General features: G+C 39.3%; 1 long non-coding RNA gene across 1 annotated transcript; it reads right to left on the reverse strand.

Annotated features, from left to right (window-relative positions):
- Positions 1-241: 241 nt before the first annotated feature.
- Positions 242-11461, reverse strand: LOC116674509 (uncharacterized). The gene is made up of 8 exons (XR_004328119.1): positions 11416-11461; positions 6159-6221; positions 6040-6084; positions 4530-4562; positions 1525-1563; positions 1359-1403; positions 639-665; positions 242-287 (listed from the first exon to the last, which is right to left on the reverse strand). It is a non-coding gene; the product is annotated as an uncharacterized LOC116674509 (long non-coding RNA).
- Positions 11462-15907: the final 4446 nt, after the last annotated feature.

Genomic DNA, 15907 nt, shown 5'->3' on the forward strand with positions numbered 1-15907 from the left:
AAACTTTCACCAAAGCCAGCTAGAAAAAACAGTGAAAAGGTAAATACAATGAGATGTTTACATTTCTAGTTATATAACCTTACGATCAAGTTTTACCAGTAACAGCATCAAATCTTTTATCCAGTTCTATTATTAAATAAACTGAACACGTTCATCTCACTGTTGTTATGTTCAGCAGGTTTAGTCTCCGTTTGACCCACTGTAAGTGGCACAGCTTACATGAAATAAATACAAAGACTCACCTCTGGTCCTTGATCTCCCTTGAGTCCTGGCAGCCCGGTGTTTCCCTGTCACAGCACCAACAAAGGAGAGTGAGAGGTATGGGGGAGGCAGAAAAATGGAGGAGAAAAAAAACATTAGGCCTGTCACAATAGAAAATCTGAATTCAAGATAAAACAGTTTGGAGAGGCATGGAAGTCGACAGCAGAAAGAGTGAAAGTCTGCTTCAGTTCCAAATGGAAGATAATTATTGTGGTGTGTTCGCTAGAAACAACCGCTCAAAAAACACCAAACTGGACATCTATTATCTTTTCTACAATAAAAGAAAAGTGATACTTAATGGACAAAAATGGCTTTGGAGCCTTACTTTGTTGGCAGTAGATATTTCTAGTGCAAGTACTAATTCCTCAACAAGTTACCTTGAAGCCTTGCGGTCCTCTCTCTCCCTGTGGAAAGTAAAAGAAATAGACAACCATCATTTCTTAAGATGTATACATAAGGAAATTGTCATGTAAGCCATTCTTGATGCTGACTGGAGTAAGTTTTTTTTTTTTTAAATGGCCTTCATGAATTTGGCTTTTTTATTGTGTACAGGTTAAATGAACAGTGTTTCTTTTGCCAAGTTTGCTTCTTTGTTCTAAGAATGTGAATACAAAAAAGCAGAGTCTTTTAAAAAAGAAAAAAATATCACCACTGAGATAACATACAAAACCTTTTTGCCATGCCCTCAAACCACTTACACTCATCATGGTGATATGCCGAGTGTTTGGTTTTGATACAATTTAAGACATTTTCATTTGCAGATCCTTACATCTTTACATGTAATTTATTTTCTTCTTTTTCATTTAGCTGGCAGTCTTTTGATGTTCGGTCAATAGCTGCATAAGTGGCCTTTCTAATCTGCTTGCCTCAAGGAGATGCATCTGTTGTTTTGCGGTCCTTGAAACAATTGCACCACAATTTATTCTGTGCTCCACCTCTGTGCAGCACAAAGACAACATCAAACTAATCTGAATGTCAACACTGCTTTTGTTGATGTTAAATCAATTTTACGCTGTAGTATTGCATTGAAAACTAATACTGACTTTCTTATGGTTTTATTGTCTTTACGGAGAAATAACAATGAGGGAAATAATTACCTCATCTCCCTTTTCTCCCTTTTGTGTCTTCTCCGTCATTGCATCCTCAAACAAAAAAGAAAACAGACCACTTCAGATTCTGGCTTAGGTGAACCTGTAAGTGTACAAGAGGAACAACAGGTACTGTGCATAAACATTCAGGTGTGTGATAAAAACAGCTGCTTACAGTTTCAGAGAGCTGTCTCAATCCATGAGCTGTCATCACCTAGAAGTAATGAAAAAGAACACAGTGTCCCTAAACAGTCACCCATGATACTGCTACTCCAGGTGAAGAGGAGAAAAGTCCACATTCATTTCTAAATCAAGCAGCAATTACTGGGAATCAAAGTGTTTTACAGAGTTTACAGACTTGATCCTCATACATTCTTTGTACAGGTAACATCAAATCAAAGACCTGACATTAACATCGCAACTGTTTAGAACGAGATCTGATAGCACTTAATCAATAAGAATATAGGTGTAAATCCTACCCAGGAAACATTGAAGATTAATTGCTCTCCAAAAGCCAAACAATCAATTTTTTGATTTTAAAAGGAACAATTCCAAAGAAATGTAATCCGGAACTACTGACATAAGTGACCACATCCAGTGTATATATATATATGCAAAAAAAATTTTGATCCACACATCTATAAACAGAACATTAGTCCAGCGTTTTGACTTTTTTTGACTGCACAAAAGGTTTCAAACGCAAGGCCAATGTTAAAAGCCACATGTATTAAAAACTGAGCAAAGCAATCTCAGAACAAATCTAATTATCTATCTATCTATCTATAATCATCAGAACTCTTACATTTAATGACTTTAGCCCTTTGTGCTGTGTTAACCACATGTTTCACCCAATATGCAGTTATAACCAGTCTTGGGTGGGTTTTGCATAATATTAAAGAAACGAGAGACAATGGAAGCAATCTTGAAATTAAATGACATATCCAGATAGGGGAAATTGTGGTGACCCCGCGGCACTTCCATTTGGAAGAATGTGCCTGTTGAGATCAATGGTTATTTTCCTTTTTTGTGTCCAGCTGTGCAAGTGTCCTTGTTTCTGGACTAATTTTTGTCAGTGAGCCCTTTGAGAGTGCTACTGTGATTAGGGCTGTACAAATAAAATTGACATGAAGCTGTCCTTCAGCAGCAATGGTCAAAATAACCTTTAGTAAGGAAGTGAATCCCCTACTGCCCCACTGGAGTGTCTGCATAATCAGTCAACCTTCAACCCGCAGTCACTCACTAAAGCAGGTGCGGTGTCTCAGTTCCATCAGTACCAGATCAGAAATGTCTGCCACACTGCAAAAAACCTTTTACTCAACATACCTTGGAATAACAGATTCAGTTTAATATATTATAAAACTCTATTGTAAAACTCTATTGTAAAGCAATACTGGCAGCAATAAAAACAGGACAGCCTCAGAGCTGAAAATACTGTTTTGCCACTTTAAAGGCGTCGGGGGAAGTGATGGCCGTGCATGCCTGTAAGCACACTGCTCCGCCCCGTCACTAATAAACAGAGGCGCAAGAAGGTTTATGAAGGGAGGGTAATGATCCAAACCCTTACTTCTGCTGTGTAAGGGAAATCAATGTTTAACTGCCAAAATCATTTGCCACAGGAAAGCAGAGAGCACAGACAGAGACTGGTACTAAATATTCAAACAGCCTCATTTATCAAATGACTAATGTTTTCCCCTCTGCTGTGTGCTATAGTACTGTATACATCTCCTACGTCTATCCTGGGTGGCCCATACCTCAATATACAACAATGAACACAGCTGACTATTTCAATGTGGATATAACATTTCTTTATCTTGCCCCTGGTTGAAATGAAATTTAGGGAAATTTTATTCAAAAATAAAAGCGTGTTTTGAATGGCTATTAAAACCGCCTACATTGATACTGATATCTATTCTTATTAAGGGAGTATACTTTGTTGGTAAAACCAGTGAAACCCGCGGAGGGTGAGCGATATTTGTGCTCTATATAATTAAGCTGTCAAATTTCCATATGAATCGCTTGCTAACAAGCAGTGATGAGAATTAGAGCCATCAAACTTTGTTTCCAAGCTCGTGTCTAGAGGGTAAATAGGCAGTGAGTCTTTAGGACCAAGCCCATTAGAACAGAGTCATCTAAATGTCAAACCCCTCACTTTGTTATACGTGGGCTCTAACTCCATTTTTTCATTTGACGTTTTTAGACTTTCATTTCTTTCTTTTTTTTACAGAGTAATTATGGTTGCAGCATTTTTGAGTCACAACTGCCCCCTCCCAGATATTTTACTCATTTGTCACAGTGTGTTTTTGACTTTAAAATGCCTAAGCATGAGTTCTTTCATCCCAGTCCACCCACCCTGTGTCACCTTCAGCGAACAAACAGCCACCATGACGACAGACTTTCTCTTAAAAAAAAAATCTTTTTCTCCACTAAAAGCAGCACTCTTCCAACAAAAATCCTTTTACTATAACTTACAATTATGAACATCATAAACAGTGATTGTACTGTATGGCCCCCATTAATTCACACTATACAGATTTTTTGTTCCAAGCGAAAGATTAGGACATCAGTGGGGGATGGCTAATGCAAATGTGTTTAATTTGATACTAGATAGGAAAGGAAATCACAGTTCACAGCTTCCAGTGACTATGCAAGCTATTTAGTGCATATTTCTTTGCGTTCCTGTACATTGCTAAAATAATTACTCACTGGGAACCTGCTGCCAAATATCAGTGAGTTCAATACCTGAAAAAAAGGAAGCTTTTCCTTAGAGAAATTCAACACAACTAATCTCAACTGACCATGTTGCATGCCCTTTATCAACACCGATCCACTGTTTTGTAGTTAAAATACATATCTAAAAATAGAACAAATCTGCAGGGTTGTCAATGAATGGAAATTGGTTACAAGATGACATGCCCCGATGTTGGAGGTATGACTCTACACTGCTGTAAATGTTTCATCCATGGTCCCAACATTTCTTTCGTAGTAGGATGTGAACCGCTTACTTATGCACAAAAATGTTGGTTGCAGAGAACAAGGCACTGACGTTATGATGATTTATTTTAGTGTTAGTCATCCACTGTGTTGTGGTGTCTCTCCTGACAAAACATTGATACAATGTCATATTAACTGACAATGAGTGATATTCTGTAAGTTGGGCTTTTACCACTGTATTGTACTCACAGGACCAGGAGGACCAGGAAGGCCAACATCACCCTGCAAATACACAGAGACATCAATAAGAAACAGAGAGACAAAAATAGGTACAAAAATAAGAGAAGAAAAACAATACACAGCCTAAATATTTCACTTGAGAAACTACTTTTGAAAGCAAGTTGCCACTGGTGACCTTGTACAGCTACATCAATAGGTTTTGGAGCAACAATAAAGGAAGCAATAATATGTCCAGACTTCAGAGAAAATACTGGCTAACTCAAGTGATGTGATAAGAACCACAAGATGAGTGGAAAGAAGAGCATACTTCACTGTTGTGCATTTCTTGTAGAATGTACTTATAGTGTGTGTAACCCTTTATAATGGGCGTACTGAGTGCGCCAGGGAACTATAGCCAGTTCTTAATTGTGATGCATTGCATTTGTGAGCCTCCACTCCTCCATTCATAATTTACAAGCCACTGTACTTTTGTGCTTTTAATAAAACAAGAAAACACAAGACAACATCCACATGTAACACACAGTACTATAAACTAATACAAAACACTAAGAGAATACATGCTGTACCATAACAAACCTACACAATCCTCTGAATGTGTGATTCAAAACATATGTGTTCAAACTTTTAAACAGAAAAGGTTTGAAAGTTTTTAATCCCCATCTGGATCAAAATACACATAACAACAGACAATCGTCCAGATTTTTGGTGAACACCTGGATCCTTGGGGTAAGGACTTAATGGTTTAATTAAAAGAGTTGCACAACTTATCCCCAATATGGTCCCCTGGGATGAATCCTGCTGAATTTGGTAATACCTTGACTTTTCCTCTAGCGCTATCATGAGGTTGACATTTCTGGAGTTTAAGTGAAATAAATACAACATTGGATGGATGGTCATCAAATTTGATACACATATCCATGAGTCCCATATGACAAAGTCTACTGACTTTGGGTGATCCTCTGCCTTTCATCAAGCACCACCAAAAGGTCAAATTTGTCACTTAACATGTAAAATATATCAAGACCTGCCTGATAGAGAAAACTGCACACAGACAGTCATGAAGAACTGTTTATCCTAATGGTACATAGTGGCAAACCATAATTGCCACCATGATTCGTGACAACATGTACAACCATAAAAAGATGTACATACCCAAACACTCACACTGACACACTCTGTCAACGTCAAGGACATGATATTTGTCGAGCATTCAGGAACAAAGGATAAAAACCAAGAAAAAATTACTGATTCATCATTCTGATGAATCATTATTTGCTGCTGGATGATTTTAAAGAACCTTCGTAGTTAAACAGACTCGAAGAAGATAACTAACTTAAAAGATTTAACCTCTGACTAGTATATCATACCAATTATATTGCTTGAACTACAACGCACACGCACACGCACACGCACACGCACACGCACACGCACACACACACACACACACACAGGTTGAATCCCAGGGAGCACAAACAGTAGGGAGTCATCATGTGTGACACTTGACATTGATGTGACTTACTTTTTGTCCTTTCATCCCACTGGCCCCTTCAGCACCAGGCTGGCCCTGTTGGAGGAGGCCCTGGTTAATGACTCTGTAACATGATGGCATTGGAAATGTCACTGCAGGAAAATACATACAGGGTCTCCTCTCTCTCCTTTCTCCCCTTTTGCCCCTGGGACTGCAGGCTCAACCCTCTCAACCTGTATGTGAACACAGCAGATCATTGACAGTGACTGACAGCAAAGGCAGGGCGAAAAGACAGAAAGTTCAGAGGATGAACCTTAACAAGGGCAGACATTATAAATAAGTAATCAGAAAAACATACAGTATTGTGTCTTTTCAGAATAAAACAAACCACACATTTGTAATCATGGTAGGAAAAAAGAAGCATATGTGACTTTGTGATACTTTGTATGGAGTTGGAGTTGATGCCTAGCAGGATAATGATAAACTCGAGCCCCTGTTGCAATGCAGCACATTTCCATTTTCAAATAATTCCCCTGTCTGCCAATAGATGGCACTTATGACTGCTGGTGAGCTGTCCTCAGAGTATTTTAAATAGGATTTCTTCCTGTCAGTTATGTGGAGAGTACTCTAAGTTAACATAAATGTAAAACAAATGTAATTGCACCTCGGTCAAGACATACTGTACAGGGAATGAATAATCAAAATTTTTGTGATAGAACATTTTTACATACATAAATGCAAGAGAACGTAAAGCCTCAGCAGAAGACTCATCATACTATATACATTAGTATATGCTATTTTAGCTACATAGCAGATGTGTGGCTAAGATTCACTACATGCATCTGGAGTCGGACAAATACATTGTTTCACATCTCCAAAGACACTTCATAAAGTTTGTCTGTTGTGATGTATTTTTGTTTTGTCGAAACATAACACAGAGAGCAAAAAATAATTACACTGTTCATCAACAATTATTGTTCTTTTGTGTGACATGAGCGTAGATTTGTAGGGAATGCTTCAGATACTCTGTGATGAGACATTGTGGAGCAATGAGCATCTGTTTAGCAATCTGAGAAGAGACAAGAAGGTTGCCGCATATTTGCACACTCCTCCTGAGCGACGGCTGGACTCTAACAAACAATAATTGCCATTCCGTTTCAGCCCCTCCATTCCTTCCACTCACTAACAGCAGCCACTGTGATACCATTCATTTAATGAGATATAGTCACTGTTTCCTCATCCAAATTATGAGCTGTTATTAAGTCAGCACACTGCTGCGATGTATGAACAGATGGATTGTTCTATTAATATTTTAGGTAGGGAGGACGGACTGGTGGTAAAATTGACTTTGAGTACTAATTGAATTCTGTTCAGCTTTATCAACCACATTGGGAACTCATGACCACCATAATTTTACATTAATCTTATCAACTATATCGCTGTTGGAGTGCTATCGGCTGGAGGCAGCTCACAATACAGTATCTGTCTTACAGTAACTGTAAACACATGCTGTATTGTACACAGAAAATGGTCTTCCACTGAGCAATTACTCAATGTAAATCCCATCGGGTGGAAAGTTAGTATTAGTCTGTGATGTCACTTGCTGAAAAATGTTGTGCATGGCATTCTGGCTTGGACTAATGGCAAAATAGTATCGCTATCACTGTTAGATCTGCAAGTAACATCATTCAAAGGCAAGGGATTGGCAGAGAGGTATAACAAGTTAATAAACCTTTCAAATGAGATTAACTGCAGCACAGCCAGTATTTATCCAAATGTGTTTAAAGAATGACAAAGCCCAGCGTGTTTAGGATGAGACGTGGTACACCTGCAGAAGTCTGCGGGTGATATGTTGACTTTAAGTCACCTCGAGTCATCAAACTGTAATTAAGCCAGTCTGCATCCCTCTCTGCCTCTCCATCAATATCTGCAGTCTTCTGTCAGAGCCCGTTGGAGACTGTCAGTGGGAGACACAGCCATGGAGATGTGATTCATGTGAATGTGCACATCATGCGTGGCACAGATCTTTTGTTTTTCACTTTAAAACATTCACACTCTGCTGAGTGAGTGAGAGGGGGCTCGGCTCACACCAGATGTTACACGGGCTGCAGTTTAGTCTAACTTGCGTCTGTTTTGTCCAAGCTAAAAATGCACAATGCTCAATGCCACTGAGAATCTCTGACGCTGCTCAATTATTACTGCTACTGGAAACTTACTCTCCATTCCTCTCTGAGGTGTGATGGTTTAGCTTCTCCCGGTTATCATGCTGGATTGGGGAAATTACTTTAAATGCACAGCTATGCTTTTGTTTCATGTTAACAAATGGAATGTATAGTGATTCTCTTGGACGTGAGAGTTTTCTTGTCATCAAGTAAGCATGAATTTATGAAGACAAAGTGAAGATTGTTACGTAATGTGAGGGCATGACTGATTCATGGCAAGGGCAAGGCTGGCATGCACAATTAATGTAAGTATTCTTTGTGGTGTGCATCAGCATGAGTTGACATTCTCAGAAAGAACGATTACTCATATTATTTAATCACAATGCCACCTTTAATCTAATCTCAAATGAGTAGCTTTGTTCTCCTGCAGGTGTTACTCTACCTTTCATCATTCTGAAATCAGTTGAAAGTTGTATGTTAGCGTGATTAGTAGGTTTACTTTCTTAACATGTGTACACTTTACCCTACACTGTTAAACAATGTGTTGGTATGGAATTAGCTTTATGTGTCTTTTTTCTGTGTTCAAGTCATCAGTCATTTATTTAACAAAAGACATACAGTATAAAAATGAAGTAGCAATAGCAAATATGATGCACAACCCACAATCTCAGAGCTATTTTCCTTTATGCCATGTCAAGGTGTGAGTTTTACCGGTTCATGTTATGATACGAGACCAATTCAAGTGACAAGATAAAGCTGCAACTCAGTTGCCAATTACTGAAAACTCATAAAAACCTGATCAAGGTAACCTCTGTTTGTCATTTTGTTCTTAAGCTAAGGGAATGGTAGTACTATGGTATTTTTCATCCAAATGAAACCACTATCCATTGTGCCTTCACCTAAGGTATACTCTCTACACTCTACTGTAATCCCATTTGTTTTGAGGTATAATAAGTGTGTCCTCATACAGACAACTTTGTTTTTCAAGGTTGGCCAGCTGACACTTCTCCTTCCTCTGGGCAGAGGGAGCAGGAGGAATTCTGCGGCCTGAGCTTACACGCCAGTAAACGAACACCTATACATCAAATGAACAGCTGCGGTCAGGAGGTTGTCCACTACACAATAGCTTTCACTCTCAGCATGATCACAAGTGGGCCACTGGAGGCCTGGTGGGTGGGGGCTAAAGGGGGGTTGGGTTTGTGAAGGAAGCAGGTAGCACCAAAGAGACTAGGAGGCTAGGTAGAGGTCCATGTTTGTGAGTTTTTTCCACCACATATCATGTGCCTCTGGTGAGCTACAGCACCCCTGGGCTTCATGAAAATGATTGCAGATCCTTTTTGCAAAAGCACTGTATGTAATGGCCATCTGTCTGTTTGGAGTACAAGCACTGAGTCACGCTGTGCTGCGCTGCAGGAAGCGCAGGGTGGGAACAGCTATTTAACTTGCACAGTAGATAGGCTACAATTGACTGAAAGGTGCCATTTCCGAAGAGGGACATCCGTTCCTGACTGCAAACACAAAGACAACTACTTACACACGGTGAGTCTTTATACAGACAACACAGTGCAGATGATTAAACTCCTTGCCTATTTGGAGGACTGCTATGATAAACACTGCTCAGTCATCTTGACAATTCACCCTGGAATTGCATGTAAGGAACGGTTTGTAAAACAGGGATACAGCTCAAATCACTTTAACTATCCTAAGCCTTTCCTAGCCTTTGTTTAAATTTGCAGGTTTACTTGTATATTTTCTAAACTTTGCACTAACGTTAGCACTCATAAAAGACGTGGCTGGCCCCCAGCAATCTATAGATTATCTCTGATTGTGGCCTTTGTTGCATGTCTTTCACAAACTCTCCTGTTGTCCTGCAATGCTAATTTGACTTTGAAAATAAGCGCTGCCCCCTCCCACTGTCCTGCTGCCAATGGACAAGAGAGAGAGATGCCCTGGTGTGTGTTTTGAATAGATGATTTGCCCCTGAGATCTACCTCAGCAAAACAGGTGACTCATAAATGCCAATACCAGGGGATGGAGGCAAAGCTGGCACATGCTAATGGTATCATCAGGTCATTGCCATTTAGAAATGTCACACCTTCTAAATCCTGTCTTTCTTTTTCCTTATGACTTTGTGTCCTACAATTTTATGAGTTATTAAGGAAGCAGTGGATACATTGAGTCATGCGAGAGAGGTATAAAAGTGAGTGGCACAAGTATTCTAAAGATAATGAACCAATTGAGCATAACAGTGATAGAAGCAGAACAGAATCTTTTTGGATTTCTGGGTGAAATAAAGTAAGACAAACCCTATGTGTATGTGTAATCGGGGCGATAGTGCATGAAAAATAATTGGACATCCAAAGCTTTGAAGCAACATGATGCCTAAACACTCCTGTTTGTCCTGACAACAGAGCAGTTAAGAGTCTGACAGGCTGTCTTCTTTAACACATCGTGGTGTTTGTGCCCTTTACTGTTTGGGTCACTACACAAACACACAAACAGTGTCTGGGATTTGTTTGGACGCCTGAGGAAAACACCATAATTCAAGGAGTCAATGGGCCTTATAGGCAGACTTGTCCTGCTCATCAATACAAGCATTCTCAAGAGCTACCTTAAATACTGCTTGTGGTTTTCTGCTAATAATATAGCCTACTTGCAGCAGTATGGGGCTATGGGAGATGATTTGAACAGATCAATACAGTCTAAGCATGGAATTAATGCAGTCTACAGAGATGTTTCACTATGAAGAGTGTAATTGCTCTATTTAAGATTGATTTGTATTGCATGTCTGTTGTTCTGATTGACTGTTTGCTTTAATATGCTTTTAAGTATGATGACTTTGCAGCTTTTGTCATGTGTCCAATTTTAGCCAAGTCTCAACTTAGAGAGACATTGGTAATCTCAGGGGAATTCTTGGTGAAATAAAGTTAAATTGATATCGATTTTGAATGGTAAAAAAGCTAAAAAATAACATACTTGGGATGGGCATTGCAAATTAGCCTAGGCTATAAATGCTGTGCAGTGTGGCTTTTGTTTATGCCACATACTTGTCCTTCTACAAATAAACATTAAATAAAAACTGTTCAAAGTGCTGCTGTATCATACTGTCTAAGCTAAATTTTTAGGGTTTCTCGTTAAATCACTACATACATTCATATGTATATGTATGTATGTATGTATGTATGTATGTATGTATGTATGTATGTGTGTGTGTGTGTGTGTGTGTGTGTGTGTGTGTGTGTGTGTGTTACTGTATATCACTTACAGGCAGGCCTCTGAGTCCAGGCTCCCCAGTCTTTCCTCTGCGTCCCTAAGAAAGACACCAGAAGAAAAAAAAAAGACTAAGATGAGTGAGTGAAGATGCTACAACAGGTGTGGCTGGGCATACGTGCTGTCAGCAATTAAGGCTAGACAGCAACTCCTGTCGCAGTCTCTAATTTGCTTTTAATTAACAACAAGAAAACAGCTTAATTGCTGCACCCCGTGTGGCCCTGTAGTCTTTGTTCCCTCCTCTGGTTTACTACCTCCTTTCCAGCTGTGTGAGTCCCTCGGAGCATCAATCAACCCAAGGAGCAGACACAGCCGCAAACAGGCCAAGCCAGCTAGTGCTGTCCAGCATTGCAAAATGAGGTCAGAAGGAAGCAACCGTTTTTTTAACTATTTTTGCTTGCTTTAAGGCAAAGTTGTTGTTTTTTTTACATTTTGTGAATTGCAAAATGCCTTCATGCTTGAAAGTCTGCAAATCTTGAAAAGCTGACATCTTCATGAGATGTAATGCTATCCAAACCAAACCAAAGTTGGTATAATTTACATCAAGAGGGTTTATGTCCTTGTGAGAAAAGAGGATAAAGCTCTGTGGATATCCTTACAACTATCCTATAAACTGGCAGAGTGTCTGAATTAGCTGGCTGTCACACACACACACACACACACACACACACACACACACACACACACACACACACACACACACACACACACACACAACACACACACACACACACACACACACACACACAACACAGGACATATGTAAAATCAACTCAAATAGAAGATGCTAATACTCTGGCCAATATCAATTCACTGTGCAGCAACGGCAGAAGTATGAGACAATACAGATATCTGTTTTACAGCTACACATGATTACCTCCTTCTAATAGGAGTTTCATCATCTGACACAATTGCTACAGTGGCTTGCATAAGTTTACACACCCATGCTAAAATTGATTAAAAAGAGGAATAAAAAACATCTTTGGAAATTGATCTTAATGCCTTAATCAAAAAATTAGGAAAATCCAACCTTTTAAGGACACCAATTTTCTTTGTGCCACTGTATATTGAAACAGTGTTCTCTCTCCATCTCAGTATGGTGGTGACACAACAAAAAATCACTTCTCGCCTCCACCAAGTTAGTGGTGGTGTAGATCTGTAGAAATGTAGATCACTGTGGCTGCTGAAAGAATTACAAAGCAACGCCACAATTTTTCCTTCTGACACGTATGTATGCAGACTTTGATTAACTGGGTCGAATTGGACATAAGGAAGGAACGTCACTGAGAGCGACGGCTTTAATCATTTCTTTACACATGCGCTCATGCGCTCATGCCGTGTGTTTCTCTGTTGTACTTTATTTCACGGATTAAGGACTAATGAAAACAGGAGAAGCCAAGGTGTAGTACAGTTAATATTACCCTAATAACAACACAGTGGAACCAGTGTGTACCTTCTTTTGGAAATTGCACCCTTTCCTGTGTTCATGCTATTTGATGTTATAAACAAAGGCTTGCTTGGCCAGTGCCTTTTGATCATCTGTGTTAATGTATCTTTGAGGCTACATGTGCTTTAATGCGAGCATGAATGAGGGCTTTTCTCAAAAACAAAGACAGTGTTTTGGTGAGGGGGATTGGTGTTATTTTTTCCCTGTCAGTGACAATAGGCTGACAGTGAATCATTGCTATGTTTGCAAAAAGTTCAGACTGTTTGTTCTAGCATTATCCCCCTTGCTGCCCTTTCTCCCCCTGAACTCGACAACAAAAGCAAATTCCTAAAATAAGTAATTCAGCTAATGAATATTTCAAATGCTATTATTCCAAGCAGGTCATGAATTATGCAGTTTTCAAATGATTTCTCCACATTTTCCCTTAAACCTCTGTTAACACCAAAGTGCATACTAATTTAATGTCCATGTATTTGCATATTATCATCAAAACAAACAGTGGTACGCTAGATCTCAATTTTCAACAAATAAAGATAGAAAAACTATCAACCCCATTTATCATTTTAGGCCTGAAGCTTGCTTGAAGTTACCTACAAGTTGTACAATAGTTCTTCATACGGTGATATGATTTTTCTTCTGATACCTTCTTTATTTCCACATGTAAAACCCCCATTTGGGAAAGATGTTCTAATGTTTCAAAAATGCAATTCTGTTGTACATTCTGCTCACAATAGGAAATACTAACATATTTTATTCTTGAATTACTGCCTTTATTACATATAAAATAGTCACACAACATAGCTACGTGTAGCTGAGTGTAGATAAACTTGGTGGGGGTGTCAATGTTGGAAGTCCATGTCAGGGTTTTTTCTTCTTTGATAACATATTAATTTAATATTTGATAATAACATCTAAAAAACAACAGGTGACCTTGTGGTTAGACTGACACTTCTCCGTACAGAGGACCTCTGGTTAGCACGCCATCTCCAACAAATCTGTGCGCAGTGACAAGAAATAATTAGTCCAGGACACAGCTGTCATCACCGTTTGCACTCAGTTGACTCTCCAAACTGAAACACCTGCCAGTGACACAGCCAGATAACTGCCTGTGAAGGGACGTACTGGCTGTGCAGTACTGAGATAATCAATATGCCAGCAACCGCCGTAGTGCCCATGAGCACCCAAGCCTTTAGCACAACTGTGTGAAGTGTTTCAGAGTAGAAACTCAGGGTTTTAGTTGAATCCTGACATTTCAATGATTTCATAAATTCAAAATGTCATGTTTGGACCTCCTAGACTTTTGTAAAGTGTAACTACAGGAGACTCTGACATCTGAAATTGAGGTCATTTTATAATCACTTTCAGTCAGGTTAGAGATTTCTTTCTTCAGTTTCTTTAAACTATTTGTTGATGTTGTTGGCATTGCAGAGAACAATAAATGCTTCTGGGCACAAGCTAATTGTATATCCTTTTGTATAAGTGGAGAGTGTTAACACTGTCAACAACTTTTATTGTAGAACTATTAGGGAACAAATTCTATCATATATTCAGCTTTTACAACAGTTAATCATGCTTTCCTGAATAAAATACAATGTTTAAAGCTAAAGTGCACAACTATTTTATATTATTGAACGTCCTTTAAATTCAAGCCATTGCAAAATGAGTTGATACAAAGCTAATTAAGCCTATTAGCTCTACAAAACTCTCTCTGTATTGGTCAGTATGGCTATGTTAGGAAATTGTGTAGTCCAGCGACTTTTGCACGCAGAAGCTTGAGTGAAGATAATACCTCATGTAAAGAGTCCCTCATGTTTTCTTAATCCTCCTGTCCTCTTTGACTACTAGCAACTCTTTGTGTTTGTGTGTGTGTGTGTGTGTGTGTGTGTGTGTGTGTGTGTATGGGGGGTGGAATGCGCGATCACGTAAGTTTTGCCTATTGCCTTTTTTTTCACTGTTTTCTCGGTGAAGGAGGTAGACACAACAGCAGAAGAAAGTGTCAGAGGTAAACTGAAGTCCAAAGCAGTCTCTAGGCAACAAGGATGAACAGGAAACTGAAACTGTGGATTTTGACTTCAAAACGGAAAAAAGAAAAGTAAGAACGTGAAAAACATGAGAAATGTGTGACAACAAAACAAAAAGATGTTTTTCTTGATGTACAAGGATTTCAGGGACAGCATAAGAGCTTCTACAGCTGGACTTGGATCATCATTAAAATGGCTATTCTACTCTGCCATAATCAAGTCGTTTCTAAACTTAACACCTATGTGTGCCCTGATGCCATAGTACAGTAGATTACCATTATAATAATTTCAACTTGAATCAAACAGAGTGGCAAGCTTACAAAACCAGCCAGCAGTGTCTGTGAATCTTTTCTTTCAGCTAAGCCAACATAACGTTTCTTATGTCCTTTTCGGTTTCTCAATCTCTCATTTATTAATTATCTCCCTTTGAGTATAATATCATTACTCTACTCTCATTGTCATCTCGTCCCTCTCTACTGTCTCCTGTTTTACTTGTCATCTCTCCTTCCTTCTCCTGTCTCTGTCTCCTGTCACTCCCCCTGTTTCTCCCTCACCCAACTTGCAGCGCCTGTTGGATCACCCTTGCAATCTCTGTTGCTATGCAACGCTCAGTGTCCTATAAATTTGACAACATCCTAGTGGTTGATTATTATTTGAGCGCTGCAGTGTGAAGCCCTCCTTCAGGTCATTGCAGTAGATTAGGGGGAGGGAGAGATAGAGGAAGCCAAGGAAGGAAAGAGGGATGAGAGAGGGGAAGGAGGTGGCAAAAGATGAAAGGATTGTGGAGGAGAGGAAAAGAGAGAGTCAGAGTTAAATATGAACCGGCTTCTTGAGTAAATGAAGATGGGCTGGCAAGACCAAACACATATTCACCAGCACGACTTCCAGCTAGTTCCACTATAAAAACCTTCAAACCACATAACAGAAGTGTGAAAAGCACTCCACATTAACTACTAATTCAATAATGGTGATAGTAAAGCCAGAGTGAGTACATGTTAGAGCTGAGGTAAGAAGGAGGC

This window comes from Etheostoma spectabile, unplaced genomic scaffold (assembly GCF_008692095.1).
Source record: "Etheostoma spectabile isolate EspeVRDwgs_2016 unplaced genomic scaffold, UIUC_Espe_1.0 scaffold00000493, whole genome shotgun sequence".
Classification (NCBI taxonomy): Eukaryota; Metazoa; Chordata; class Actinopteri; order Perciformes; family Percidae; genus Etheostoma; species Etheostoma spectabile.